The sequence below is a fragment of the Castanea sativa genome, chromosome 8, assembly GCF_040712315.1.
Source record: "Castanea sativa cultivar Marrone di Chiusa Pesio chromosome 8, ASM4071231v1".
Lineage (NCBI taxonomy): Eukaryota > Viridiplantae > Streptophyta > Magnoliopsida > Fagales > Fagaceae > Castanea > Castanea sativa.
In genome coordinates, this window is record NC_134020.1 from 43,296,965 (window position 1) to 43,313,291 (window position 16,327).

Here is a 16,327-nt window from a genome sequence, read left to right on the forward strand (position 1 = left end):
AAATATCCCGTACACAACCATGGTAATCTAAAATTTTGATTTAAATTTCTAAGCAAGTCCCACGATTCCATCCTCTTTTGCTTGTTTGGTTCACCATAGAAACCAGTGAATCTCCACTCATTATCTTTATTTTTATTGATAATGGTATCGATATGGTTCTTGTCAAAGCCCTCCACTGAAACATCCACTGTCTCCCTCCAAAAAAGTACTAAACCTCCACCTCTATTATTCCTCGGTGACACAAACATATTTTCAAACTGAATCTTCCTCTTCACATCTTTTAGCCTTACTTCATCTGCCCATGTTTCGGCTAAAAACACGACAGAGGGATCTTTCGTCTGTACCATTTTAGCAAGCTCGTTCCCTGTACATGGGTTCCCAAGCCCACGACAGTTTCATACTAAGCAACTCATTGTGATTGGTGGGGCTGACTCTCAGCCTCCACCATTGAATAAATTGACTCACCCTTATCTTTTGAAACTCGTTGATGTTTACTTGGTAACTCTAGATGAGACTCTCCCTTCCGCTTACCACAATTTCTGTGTTCCGCTACCAATCCAGCCCCCGACCTCACCCGGACCTCCTGCTTGGTTTTATTTTTTCCTTTTGTTACTGTGTTGAATTTTCTTCCCCGTGTTGCTTTAGTGCTTGCTATGCGTGCCTTCCCCTTTCCTACAGACACGGATTGCCCAGTTGGATATGTTGACTGGACATTACTTGCCTCAGATTGAAAGCCCTTAATTTCAGCATTATTCCCTTGCGCTTTTAATGTCTCATTAACCTCCCTTATTTGTATGTCAATTAAATCAGCCTCTGAGACCGAATTATGCATTGAAATTTCGGTTTCCATATTAATTTCCCCATTAGTAGGAGCATTAATAGGAGAAGATAATGATGATAAAGAGTCCTCCATTTGTTGGATTCCTTGAGTTGGTTGCAATGTATCTTCCACATCCTCATAAATATTTACCAACGCCTCCCCCTCTTTAATACCGTCAATGGACTGTAACGTGTCCCCATTAATGTCCTTTAATGCCTCTCTGTCATTGCCACCCTTTGTTAACCCCTCTGCTAGTTGTATCACCATCGGACCACCCTCCCCTGCTCTCACCGATGAGCTTGGTTGCGACTGGCCTCCATGGAACTCAACACGAGCTTTAGGCTTCACACGCTCATAGAATCCAGGGATGTAAATTACATCCTTTCTTGCAGAAGAATAAGGAGTTGCCCTTAGAGTAGAGCTAAACTGTTGTTGATCTGGTGTAAGAGTGCCTTTGCTCTCTATCCACAATTTACAATTTTTGTCACTATGATCCAAACGCCCACACCAAAAACAAAAATTCGGCAGTCTCTCATATTTAAAACTAATCCAAATTTTCTTTCCATGCTCTGTTGTGATCAACCTCCCCCGACACAGTGGCAGGGAGATATCAATGAGAACACAAACTGTTATAAAATGTCCACCCTCCTCATCAACTGCCCTTGTGGACTTCTGGACCTCCCCAATTGTATCACAAATCTCTTCCGCAACCTTTCTCTTCATGAAGCGCACTGAAATGTCATGGACTTGAACCCAGAACAGCGTTGTCTTGAAAACTAAATCACGTACTGGAATATCTGAATTATACATCTGTAGCATTACTAAATGCTTGTCAAAACTCCAAGGCTGATTCTTCAGAATCCTATCCACATCACCCAAATTATCAAATACAAATAGCACTTGGTTCTCCTTATGATTTCGTATCCTAAATCCATTAGTGGACCTCCATAGTTGTTTGAACGTTCTTGCCATGGCTTCCATGTTAAGGAATCGTGGCGTCAAGAATTGTGCTGTTATGATGAACTCCCCCGTTTGGTGGTCTCTTTGAAGAACAAAACCAGTATTCTCTCTCTCTGATAGAGTTAAGTGACTCTATTTTTCTGCTAATTCCTCCATACTCATGATAGGTGAAGAAACAAAAACCTATTGTGTTTCCCTAAACCCCAAAAAAAAAACCCCACTAGCTCCAAGATAATCTTGTTACCTTAGAGAGACAGACACTCCTTCACTTGAAGGGTCAAAAAACATCTACTGCTTGAGAGAAGAGAGAAAGCTCACTTCCTGAGACAGAGAGACCGAAAAATCTCATTTGTAAGTAAGATGAAGATATCAAAGACATTTTTAAAATTAAAATTCATCTTAACCAAGAATCACCAGCTCATTAGTTTTAATCCATCTAAGTCAAATTTTCTTTATAGCAATTTTACAGTATTTTAGGGTAGTGTGAGATTTCTATTCCTAATACTATTTTTGGGGTTGGAGGAAGCTTTTTCATTAGAAAAATATTGCTGGATGGATCGCTCTTCAAATTTGAGCTAGTGTTGTGATTCTATTTTTCTAAGGTTTGATAATTGGCATATTGAGGGGCCTTTATTCCAGCAGTATAGGCACAGAGTGGTGTATGCTACTGGCAGTCAGTTTAAGTAATGGGCTTGGCCTCTAAGAGCATCCACACCAGCCCCTTCATTTTACACATTCACTTTTACACTAAAAACTCACTTTTTCTATTTTACACATTTAATTTTACAAAACCTCTACATTAGTTCATCTATCCTACTACCCTTTTTAATTAAATAATTAATTTTCTTTAATATTTTATTATTTTCCCCCAACTACCTCTTAAATTACCGCTCTCTCTCTCTCCCAGCTCATTTCTCACTTTTGCTCTCTCTCTCTAAACCCATCTTTCAGACTCTCCCTCTCCCTCTCCATCAACTCCCTTTCCGATCACCAGTTCAGATCACCATCCGCGAGTCCGATCGGCGAGCTCATCACCATCCACGAGCTTCGATCGCGATCTGCGAGCTCCGATCGCGATCCGCGAGCTCCGATCGCTGATCCGCCAGCTCCGATCGCGATCCGCCAGCTCCGATCGCCGATCCGCGAGCTCCGATCCAGCGTCCGTGAGCTCCGATCCACGGCAAGACCCACGAGCTTCGACCAGTCAAGCATCGATCCGTGTTTGTTTGTGTATGCCTGTGTTTTTTTTTTTAGCAAAGTATATCTCTGTATATTCTGAGTTGAGAAAAAGATGAGAGAATGAGTCTGTTGAAAATGGATCAGAGAGAGAAAAAAAGGAGTGAAGGAGAAATGATAAAATATTGTATAAACGAGCTACAGTAACCGTGTAAATATACACGGTACTGTAGCTCGGGGATGGTTTTACACTATTTTACCCAGTTTTAGCTCCACTGATGTAGCTCAAAATGTGTAAAATTGAAAAAATTTTGCATTATACATGATTATCCACCAACTGATGTGGATGCTCTAACAATGTACAAGTCAAAGATTGTAGGCATTAGCGTCAGATTTAATATATATATATATATATCATATTCATCCTAAAGCATGTAGCATAAACTACAAACTCCCAATACAAGACAAATTTTGGGAGCATTCGATTTATGATCACATTAACCACAACAGCAGAAGTGACATCTCTACTCTAATCTTCTCAAATGTCACAGAAAGAAGAAAGATCACAAGTCCTAAAACTCTGTACACAACTTTACATTGCCAAAAGTCACCCATGCAATCAACAAAAATGCGTGAGCGAAAAGAACAAAACATTATAAGGAAGTGGTAGTCTTTCTGCTTTTGTGATAGCCGATGCCCATCAGCTATCAAAGAAACATCTGAAATGCACTAAAAACCAATTATATATATCCTATATGTTATCAGTAAACCACTAAGCACAATGACTATTATAAATAAAAAGCCTTGAAAAAAATCTATTATAACTAAAAAGCCTTGAACAAATTCTATTATAAATAAAAAGCCTTGAACCGTATCTGTACAAATCCTAACCTCTTCCTTCTTCTTCTTCTTTTTTTTTTTTTTTTTTTTTTTGGTATTAAAGAGGATTTTATTGAAAACTAATAAACGTGCAGCACAGAGACATCAACCAAGACATAAAAAAATATTGTCAAAACAAACCACAACTACAAGACAGAGACATCAACATCAACATCAATAACCAGAACACAACAACAAGACAGAATCATAGCACACTACAAATAGAATCCCATTGACTCCCAAAATTAACACTTTCATGTCCTCACTTGAGTTATAGGTTCACATTATTGAGTTCCTGGAACTCAAAATTTTAAAGTACAACAATCTTTTAATTTACATGATTTTTTAAGGTTTGAACTAATAGTAAACCCTAAAAAATTAGTTGAGAGAAACTCCCAAGAATCTTGCTCTAACCCAAAGAAGACAAAAACCTAAAATCTCAATGAGAAAAACTCATGCCTTTTTGGAGAAATTTGTCCAAAAATCTGTCAATAGAGATAACTCCAAGCTGATCCACCCTCCTCACCGGGCTGCAAAACCCCCAAGCCGACCACATTCTTTCCCATGGGGAGGAGAATGAGCAAGAGCAAGAGCTGAGAGAGGCGGAACGAAGAGAGAAGATGAGAGGAAGAGGTCAGGAATGAAACAGGGAGAAAGAGTACTCTTCAGCGTTGGTATTGCTCAGATTAGAGGAGAGAGAAAAAAAGAAGAAGAGTGAAACAAGTTTTTATATCTTAATATAATATATAAGATAATATTAAATTAATATATAAAAAGTTAAAATAACTGTGCATTTATGCCTGTAGCACTTTTGAAAATATACAAACTTATGCGAGCACATGTAAAACTAACATCTTTTTCAATTTTGCAAGCTCTGATATGGTTGATCTTAGGCTACCGTGTTCAAATTAAAATTTGCTTGTTTGAAATTCATATTTCTGAAGAGGATTATTAGGTGGATTGGTTACTTGCTGTTAATAGAAATTTCAAATTTCAGTTGATATGATACAGGAGAGACAGAAGTGGAAATGATTAAATCAATTGTGCGAGAAGTTGGATTGATGGAAAAATTATGACTTGATATTGTAGTTTGACTGGAACTTGATGGGCAGTGTGTCATTGATGTGGTGTTCGAGAATTGGCTAATGTAATGAGGGCTTGGTATTCACTCACTTAAGAGCATTTCTAGTAGCTTCTCTAAATTTTTGTATTGGACACAGATTTCCTCCAAACATGTTTGGAGGAAATGCTACAAACAGGGACACTTGTCAGTTAAGCAAAAAGACACATAGGCTGGGGTCATGTGCGTTATCTGAAGAGCTGTTAACCCTAATGTGGCGTTTGGTACGTGGGAATCCACATTACTCTTGGCATCTAAATTCCTAGGAATGTGATTCCTAGGAATCACATTCCTAAGAATGTAGTTATTCCTATGTTTGGTTTCATTGGGAATATCTTAAGATTCTTAGAAATGTGAGATAATAATATTTGGTTTATTCTCATGAATCTCAAATGAATTATTTATTTTTCCTATTCTATCCTTAGATTTGAATGTGAACTACCAAATCCTTAAAAAAAAAAAAAACTTCCTCTAAATAAATAATGAAAAACCAAATATAAACAATTAATTATGAAAAATTTATTAAAATTATAGTCTAACATTTCAAAATGACAGGTATAATACAAAAATAACTATTTAAATTATCAACTACTTTTATTCTTAATAATAATTTTAAAAGAGTTTAATCCATAATAATTTGTTTTATATTTTAGCTTAATTGATTAAATGATAATGAAAAAGGGTTAAAATTATCAATCTATAAAAAATACAGTTTCCTTTAAGCTTGGGAATCTGGATTCCCACCTGTTTTAAAGGGAATCCACATTCCCACTGAGAGGGGAATCCAGATTCCCCTGGCATCTGATTCCTTAGCGTGATTTGCAACCAAACATGGGAATCTTTAAACATTCCTGGGAATCCTAAAACATTACCCTGTACCAAACGCCACATAACAGTGTTAGCCAAACACCCTCATCTCTCACCCACAGCAGCCTCACGCCTCTCTCCTCTCTCTTTCTCTCTTATCCCTCTTCCCAAACCAGCAAGAAAATCCGGCCACCCACTGCACACGCCGTTCCTCCGCCGATTCTGCCCCACCCATCTCTTTGCCGCCAAGGACCACCGATCCTACCACCCATCTTTTCAAGGCTCCGATTTTTTCCAGGTTTGTTACCAAATCCCTCTGTATTAGAGATTATTTTGGTACGCTTTGTGTGATATGTATGGATGATTTAATTCTAGTATTTTCCTGCTGTGATAATTAGATTTATTGTTTATAATTTTTTAAAAATTACCATTTTTAATTCTAATTTCTGCTTGCTGTGATAATTACATGGTGTCTCCTGGGAGAGCTACAGAGAAAATTGATGTGTTTAGCTATGGAGCTGTGGTTCTTGAAGTGGCTAGTGGAAGAAGACCGATTGAGAAAGATGTTTCTACTGCTGGGAAAGTTGGGGTTTGTAGTAACTTGGTTGAATGGGTTTGGAGTTTACATAGAGAAGGGAAGTTATCTACAGCTGATGCAAGACTTGGGGATGAATTTGATGAGTAGGAAATGATGAGGGTCCTAATGGTTGGATTGGCTTGCTCTCATCCTGACCCATTGGCTAGACCCACAATGAGAGGGGTGGTCCAAATGCTTGTGGGTGAAGCTGAAGTTCCCATTGTCCCAAGAGCAAAGCCTTCTATGAGTTTTGCACTTTACACCTCTTGTTGAGCTTCCACTTAGTTGGTGATTTGTGTACAAGTGCATGGTAGCATTGATGTTTTTCAGCAGATTATCTTGGATGATGTAATGAATGGAAAGTGTTACTGATCGTGTATTTTTTCAAGTTATGTTGTGTTATTGTGAGGCAAATGAGCCTTTTTAAACAAAGCTGCAGAATATTGAAAATTGCAGTAGAATCTTTTATTCTTTTAGTGATGAGTTATGGTATTTTATTAAGAAGATAGACTTCTTGTTGCACACAAAAAATGGACACAAATTAGCAAAAAAAATTATGTAAAAGAAATTTTTTAAGACCACAGACACAAGACCTATAGTACACAAGTTCTAATCATCAATGTTAACACTCATCAATGGTTAGAAGATGAGTGTTTTATCAAAGTGTGAAAATAATCATTGAGAGAGAGAGAGAGGTTGAAATCAATACAAGCAACCATTACATTCCAACACAGGTTGAAATCAATCCTTATCATTATTTTGGTGGTGGAGGTGGACCCATCTATGGGAGCGGCATCGGCTGAGTGAGAAACTGAATGGGGCGGAATCAGCGAAGGGGGAAGCAAGTGAAGAGGAGGAATGGAGATATGGTCTGGTGAGATCGGCGGCTGTTGCATGTGGCCGCCGTCGATTCCGCCTCTGTCTTCTTGCCAGTCTGAGTTTGCTGAGAAAACAGAGGTGGAGGAGATGAGAGAGAGGTGTGAGGTTGGCTTCTTGCCAGTTGCCGGTCTGAGCTTGCTGGGAAAACATAAGTGAAGAGATGAGAGAGGCGTGCGGTTGCTGTGGGTGATAGATGTGTTTGAGGAGATGAGGGTGTTTGGCTAACACTGTTAGGGTTAACAGCTCTTCAGTTAAAATGGGTCATGTGCGTTGCACATGACCCCCAGCCTATGTGTCTTTTTGCTTAACTGACAAGTGTCCCTGTTTGTAGCATTTCCTCCAAACATGTTTGGAGGAAATCTGTGTCCATTTTTGTATTGTTTGATATTTAGCTTTTACCTATCAATTTTTTTAAATACAATTTCCAATAGATTCTCTATCATTTTCTTTATCTCATATAAATATTATTTTTTCATTCATTCATTATTCTTTTTTAATCTTTATTTTTTTTCCTCTATTCATTCTCAATAATTATATTTTTCAACAAAAATTATTACATCCACAATATTTTTTGCAATACTTTCACAAAAATCATAGCAAAATCTCATATAGAAAGTTGTTACTAGTTCTAATTTGAATCAACTACTAAAATTATATTTTTACTCACCAATATTAGCTAATTACTTAAAATTTATTATGAAAATATTGTGAAGATATTGTGGTAGCATTTTTAATATTGTCATTTCTTATTCTTTTCGTTTCTTTCATCCATACGTTGTTGTTGTTGTTGTTTTTTTTTCTCTTGTTTTTTCTCCACCACACACGTATACCCATATATCTCCATCCTCTCCTTTTTTTATCTCTACTTTCCCCTTGATTCCAGAACCTCCCTCTCTCTTTCTCCTCCTCTTGTGGGCTTTCCTTTTTTGTTTTTATTTTCTTTCCTCTTCGGCTCACTTCACACACATAGCTGACCATGATCTTTTGACTTCTCCTCTATGTTTACATTTTTATTTTTTATTTCTCTCTTCTTCACCTCACTTCACTCCCACACACAGCTGACAGAAAGATTGGGCTTCGTCTATCTTTTTTTTTTCTTCATTCTTTTCTTGTTCTAATTCACTTTGTTGTTACAATAGAGAGAATGAGAGAAAAAAAGAAATCCGGAGGAGAGAGAAAGAATTGATATAATAGTAGCTGGTATAATTTTTTAATCAAAGAGATTCAATGGCTAATGTACAGTAGCCCATCAGACTTGATGAGCTACTATTCATAAGCCAAAAAAATTCGGGGTTTAAAGAATCCATTGGAGACCATTTTTATGGTCTCATTCTCTATTATAGAGATTATTTTGCTTTTAGTTACACAGTTGGAGATGCTCTAAGAAGACTTGAAGCCAATGAATAGTATTGTACTAGAAATATATTGAATGTAATTAGAGTGGCTAAATTAATTAAAGAAGAAGTTAACCAATGTCCTAAGATCATTAATTTAGTAATTTGCACTAATGTGACTAGTGTGTAGTGTCATGCATATGCATGAATACAATTAAAAATAATCACATTTATATGGTTCAAATTATATCTTTTTTTTAGAAGATGTTCAAATTATACATGGCATTAACTTACGTTTTTAAAAAAAAAATCATACATTTTAAAAATATATAATCATATATATATATATATATGATTTAAAATGTAATTGGATTTAAAATTTTCGGTTTTAGCACCCAATAATTCACTTGTTACAAAAATTAAAAAAAATTAGATGGACATGTAGTGGAAAATTAGACTCCAATTGAAATTCAATTTAAAATCTAATTGGATTTGGACTCTTTGATTTTTACACTCAATAATTCACATGTTACAAAATTAAGAATTAAATGGGAGACATGGTGCAAAATTAAGAATCCAATTAAAATCTAATTGGATTTTTTCTGAACTTTCATGCATATGCATGGATATACTTAAAAGATATATATTAAGATGTATAGTATAATTTCTACACACAAACACACACACACACACACGATTTAGAATCTAATTGGATCTAGACATTTCGATTTTTGCACCCAATAATTCACTTGTCACAAAAATTAAAAAATTAGATGGGAAACATGATAAAAAATTGAACTTCAATTAAAATTAAATTTAGAATCTAATTGAATTTAGACTCTTTGATTTTTGCACCTAATAATTCACTTGACACGCAAATTTAAAAATTAGATGAGACACGTGACTCAAAATTATACTCCAATTTAGAATTTAATTGGATTTCCTCTCAACTTTGGCTATATATATATATATGATTTAGAATATAGTTGGATCTAGACTTCTCGGTTTTTGCACCCAATAATTCACATGCCACAAAAATTAAAAAAATTAGATGCAACAAATGGCACAAAATTGAACTTCAATTAAAATTCAATTTAGAATTTAATTGAATTTAGACTTTTTGATTTTTGCACCTAATAATTTACTTGACACAAAAATTTAAATATTATATGAGACATATGGCATAAAATTAGACATGATTTAGAATCTAATTGGATCAAGACTCTTTGGTTTTTGCACCCAATAATTCACTTGCCACAAAAATTAAAAAAATTAGATGGGACACATGGCACAAAATCGAACTTCAATTAAAATTCAATTTAGAATCTAATTGAATTTAGACACTTTGATTTTTGCACCTAATAATTCACTTGACACTCAAATTTAAAAATTATATGAGACACTTGAAGCAAAATTAGACATGATTTAGAATTTAATTAGTTCTAGACTTTTCGGTTTATGCACCCAATAATTCACATGCCACAAAAATTAAAAAGTTAGATGGACACATGACACAAAATCGAACTTCAATTAAAATTAAATTTAGAATCTAATTGAGTTTAGACTATTTGATTTTTGCACCTAATAATTCACATGACACACAAATTTATAAATTATATGAGACACATGGCACAAAATTAGACATGATTTAGATTCTAATTGGATTTCTATTTTTTGGTTTTTGTACTAATAATTCATTTTCCATAAAAATTAAAAAAATTAGATGGAATACATGGCACAAAATTGAACTTCAATTAAAATTCAATTTAGTATATAATTGACTTTAGACTCTTGATTTTTGTACCTAATAATAATTCACTTGACATACAAATTTAAAAATTAGAAGAGACACGTGGCGTAAAAGTAGACTCTAATTTAGAATTAAATTGGATTTTCTCTTGGAATATATATATATATATATATATATATGTATATGATACAATTTAGAATCTAATTGAATTTAGACTCTTTGATTTTTGTACCTAATAATTCACTTGACACACAAATTTAAAAATTAGATGAGACACGTGGCACAAAATTAGACTCCAATTTAGAATTTAATTGGATTTTCTCTCAGTTTTGGCTATATATATATATATATATATATAGAGAGAGAGAGAGAGAGAGAGAGAGAGAGAGAGTTACACTTTGTACAAGTGTATTTTTTTTTTGTTAACGTTACCTCACTCATTTTTTAATTGGTTTAATATATTCAAAATTATAACATTGGATTGTACATTTTTGTTGTTTTTAAAATGCATGCTAAATTTTGTGTTTATTGAATGTTATTTACTATTTGATCAAATATCTTACAAATAAAATAGTTTTTGTTCTATAATTATTTTAATATTTTGCAAGTATATAGAATATAAAAATGCAATGTAATATCTGACCAACAATTTACATTTTTAACTCATTTTAGTGACATATAATATATAATCTAAATTAATTTTCCAAATATAATCGAGGACATGTTGTATAAACAAAATGAATTTCCCAAATATTATAACACATAATGAGTATTATACATAAATTAAAAAAATAATTTCTTATTAAATTTATTAAATAAACAAAGTACATCAATGTGAAGGACACAAACTAGTTACTCTCATTTCTTAATGGACAAAAGTTGGCTATAAACTTAATTGTAGTCTAAGGCGACGACTCCACTTAATATCTTTTTATTACATATGAATTTTAAAAAATTCACCATTAAAAAATTTCATCTCATAGTACCCTATAGAATATGCTGATCAAGTGTTGGTTTTCTCAATGCTAATTGGTGTTTCTGATTGTTTGTAGTTTGAAGATTGTTGTGGGTTCTAATTATTGTTTTGGTTCAATAAAATCAAATTCATCCAAAAAAAGAGAAAAAGAAAGTGATGTGAAACTAAGGTGGAGTTTGGATAGCGTTTTTGAGCTTGCATTGTGTGTTTGCGTCTCTGTTAGTGGGTCCTATGCACTGTTCACAGGACCCACAAACATCTTTTTTCAGCAAAATTTTCATTAAACTGGGTCTCACGGCAGTATTCACATGTATAAAAATTATTTTACTACAGTGTTTTCAGTATTCAGTTTTCAATTTTTAGCAATAAGCAGTAACTGTGAAAATATTAAAGGCAAGGTTACTGATGCAATAGTTAATGCTAGCAAGGTGGAGCAAACTGTTAAAGTGAAGTGTAAAATGACCTAAGGAGGTAACTGGTTTGTAGTTTAGACATAAGAGCTAAGTGACTTGTAGTTTAGATAGTTTTGTTATTTATGTTCACACATGAGTGATACGTATGCTGTGTCTGATGTAATCTCTCTGTAATTGTTTAGCGCATAATTTGGTAGATTAGTTTAGGTCATTCTGTTAGTATATAGGTGGAGCTTTGTATAGTGTTTCATTCAATCAATTCAACACAGAAATCACTAAGAAATTCCAGAAGTTTTCTCTCTTTCTCTCAATTTCCATAAGCATTTTCTCTTCTCTGTTCTTTCTTCTCTGTTTTTCAGTCTTTTATGGTATCAGAGCGTGAATCAGAGCTTGAATCTATTTCAATGGCGTCCAATTCTCAACAAACTTTGTCTTCAACCTCACAACGTGAGCTTACACCAATGGAGGATCCTCGTAGCCTGTTCTTCTTACATCATGGTGAATCACTAGGTGCAATCTTGGTTCCACAACCATTAACAGAGGATAACTATCCTACCTTGGCTCGTGCGATGAAGATGGCTTTGGATGCTAAGAGCAAATTAGGTTTTGTTGATGGATCAATTACTGCTTCAATGGCAGTTACTCATTTGGAGAAGAAGGCATGCTCTAAGTGAAATTCAATGATTTCCTCTTGGATTTTGAATTGTGTTTCACCTCATATCACTGCGAGTGTGATTTATAGGGACACAGCTCCTGAGGTTTGGAATGCACTCAAGAATCGCTTTTCTCAAGCTAATAAACCACGAATTTCACAGCTACAGAAGCAAATTTCTACTGTGATGCAAGGTGATTCAACTATTACTACCTACTTCACAGGGCTTTAAGCTTCGTGGGACCAATTGCTGAACTTTAGGCCTTTGCCTTGCTGTTCTTGTGGCAAATGCACTTGTGGTGTGAATGAAAAGATCACTACTCTTCAGCATCAAGATTCACTGATGCAGTTTCTCAATGGGTTGAATGATGCTTATTCTCAAGTATGAACTCAGATTCTCATGATGGAACCTACTCCTTCAATAGATAAGGCATTTTCTTTGGTGATTCAAGAAGAGAGGCAAAGATCCTTGGGTTTCAATCTTGGCTCATCAGTTGAATCGACTGCTTTAGCAATTAGAAATCTGGGCTCTAGTAATGCTAGTAAGAATTTCAAAGGCAACACTGGGAAAAGCATGCCTATGTGTAGTTATTGTGGCAAACTAGGTCACATTCACGAGAAGTGCTACAAGCTGGTTGGTTTTCCACCAGGTTACAAGCAGATTGGAAAGACTCCAATGGCAAACCAGATTAGTCTTGAGGGTGATCAATCTCAATCTCAGTCTGAAGACCGGTGCAGTGGCAATTTTCCTTTTTCTTCTGAGCAGTGTCAACAATTGATCTCTTTGCTCAACACACATGCTTTTGCTTTTGGTTTGTGTGAAGGTGTTCATTTAGCAAAAATCAATCATACTGCTACATCAGGTAATGTTTGTAACTTGTTCCAAGAAAATATGTCAAATATGCAACATTCTGTGTTTTCTGTCAATCCTATGAACATGACTGCCTTCAATAGTGAGACTCGGGTTCTTGATACTGGGGCCACAAACCATATAATTCATTCTATTTCTTTATTCACCAAGATCACTAGTTCTATTTCTACCTTTGTTCAATTGCCTAATGGTGAAAAGGTCACTGTCACTCACATAGGAATAGTTTAAGTAACCTCTACTTTAGTTCTTGACAATGTTCTTTGTGTTCCTTCTTTCACATTCAATCTAATCTCTGTTAGCGAATTAACAAAATCCCTATCTTGTTGTCTTGTTTTCCTTTCAAACTTGTGTTTTATACAAGACCTGTCATGTTGGAAAACGATTGGAGTGGGTAAATTGCACAACAATCTTTACTTGCTGCAAGCTTCATTAGATTGCACATCTTTATCAAGGGTTTCTTCCATTCTACAATCTGTTTTTAGTTCCCTTGTACATTCTATTTCTAGCATTCCTATTGTTTCTAAGCCATATCTTTGGCATCTTAGAATTGGGCATGTTTCTGACAATAAACTTAGTGTATTGCACAATTATAATCCTGATGTAATTCAATTCCAAAGCAATAAAAATTGTGTTCTTTGTCCTATTGCTAAACTGAAAAAGCTCCCCTTTCCATATTTTAATCACATCTCTTATAATGCCTTTGATATTGTCCACTGTGATGTTTGGGGTCCTTTTATTAAGCCTACTCAAGAAGGTTACAAATATTTTTTGACCCTTGTTGATGATGCCATTAGATCAACTTGGGTCTATCTCATGAAATGTAAATCAGATACTAGACCTTTCCTTGTTTCTTTTTATAACATGATATGTACTCAGTTTCACACTAAAATCAAAGTTTTTAGGATTGACAATGCTCCTGAGGTTTTCTTGAAAGACTTCTTTTCTGCTAATGGTATTATCCACTAGCATTCTTGTGTAGCCACTCCACAACAAAATTCAGTTGTGGAGAGGAAACACCAGCATATTTTTAGCATGGCTAGGGCTTTAAAATTTCAATCTAATGTCCCTCTTTATCTTTGGGATGAGTGTGTATTAACTTCTGTACATATCATTAACAGATTACCTTCCCTTATTTTGCATAATCAATCTCCTTTTGAGAAACTCTATGGCAAAATTCCTTCTAATGAACATCTTAAAGTTTTTGGCTGTCTTTGTTTTGCTTCAACTTTGGTTCATCATAGGTCTAAGTTTGATCCTAGATTTGTCCCTTGTGTTTTTCTTGGATACCCTTTTGGGGTTAAAGGTTACAAGCTTCTTAACCTGTTAACTAAAAGGGTTTTTATCTCAAGGGATGTAATTTTTTATGAAACTGTTTTTCCTTTTGTTTCAAATCCATATTCTTCTTTTCCTCATTCCAATATTCCTATACCTTATTTGTTTCCTTCAGTGGCATCACCCCATGATCCTCTGGCTTCTTTTCCCAATTTTGATCCTAATTCTAATAATATACCTACACAGGATCCTGTTACAGATGTGCCCATTCCTATTTCTGATAATATACCTGCACAGGATACTGCTACAGCTGTGCCTATTTCCTTTGTTCCTTCCCCTCTTCTTGTCCTAGACTCTCACTCTCCAAATGAGGTTATTTCTGTGCCTATTTCTACTATTCCCTCTACAGCTATAGATATTGTTCCCTCTCTTGATGTTGCTCCTCTTCCTTCCTCTCCAAGGAGGTCACAAAGGGTTTCTAAGCCCCTTGCCTATTTGCAATCTTACAAATGCAACTCAGTTCATTGTGATCAATCTGCCCACTTCCCATCCTCCATCCGGTCAGGTTCCTTGTCTCCACTTTCAGGTACTAAATATCTTTTGTCTTCTTATCTGTCTACTTCTAAACTATCACTATCTTATGCCAATTTTTGTTCACTTATCACTACCATTCCTGAACCTAAGTCCTACTTTGAGGCTGTCAAACATCCCAAGTGGCAGGAGTCAACAATACTTGGACTCTCACCCCTTTACCTCCTTATAAGAAGGCAGTGGGTTGTAAGTGGGCGTATAGGATGAAATATAGATCAGATGGCAGTGTTGAGAGGTATAAGGCACCTTTGGTTGCTAAAGGGTTTACAAAACAGGAGGGTCTTGACTTTACTAAGACTTTTTTCCCTGTTGCCAAAATGACTACAGCCAAGTCTTTGTTAGCTGTTGCTGCTGTTAGGGGTTGGCATTTGACTCAACTTGATGTCAATAATGCCTTCCTCCATGGTGACTTGCATGAGGATGTATATATGTAGCTTCCACAGGGGTTTCACTGCAAGGGGGGACTGGTTTGTAAGCTAAATAAGTCATTATATGGGCTCAAGCAAGTTTCCAGACAGTGGTACTCCAAGTTTTCATCCACCATTTTGCAGTGTGGTTTCAAACAATCTAAGTCAGACTACTCCTTGTTTACTAAGAAGAATCACAATTCATTTTTGGCTTTATTAGTTTATGTTGATGACATTCTCATTGCCAGTAATGATATCAAGGCTGTAAAAGAACTAAAAGTATTCCTAGATCAGAAGTTCAAACTTAAAGACCTTGTAAATTTGAAATTTTTTCTTGGTCTTGAAGTTGCTAGATCAAAAAAAGGGATAACCTTGTGTCAAAGAAAGTATGCTCTTGAGATACTTAAAGATGCAGGGATGACAGCTTGTAAGCCTTGCAAAATTCCAATGGATCAAAATTTGAAGCTAAGTAAATATAAAGGATAGTTGCTACCTGATCCTGGAGTTTATAGAAGACTAGTTGGTAGATTGTTGTATTTGACTATCACAAGACCAGACTTGGCATATCCAGTGCATAAGCTTAGTCAATTTATGTCTAAGCCTAGAAAACCCCATTTGGATGCAGCCCACAAGGTGCTGTAGTATGTTAAGGGTTGTCCTGGCCAAGGAATCCTATTGTCTTCAAAGTCTGATCTTCATTTAAAAGGGCATACTGATGCAAACTGGGCTGCATGTGTGGACACTAGAAGATCAACAACTGGCTACTATATTTTCCTAGGTAATTCTCTAATTTCATGGAAGTCTAAAAAGTAGTCCACTGTTTCCAGATCATCTGCAGAGGCT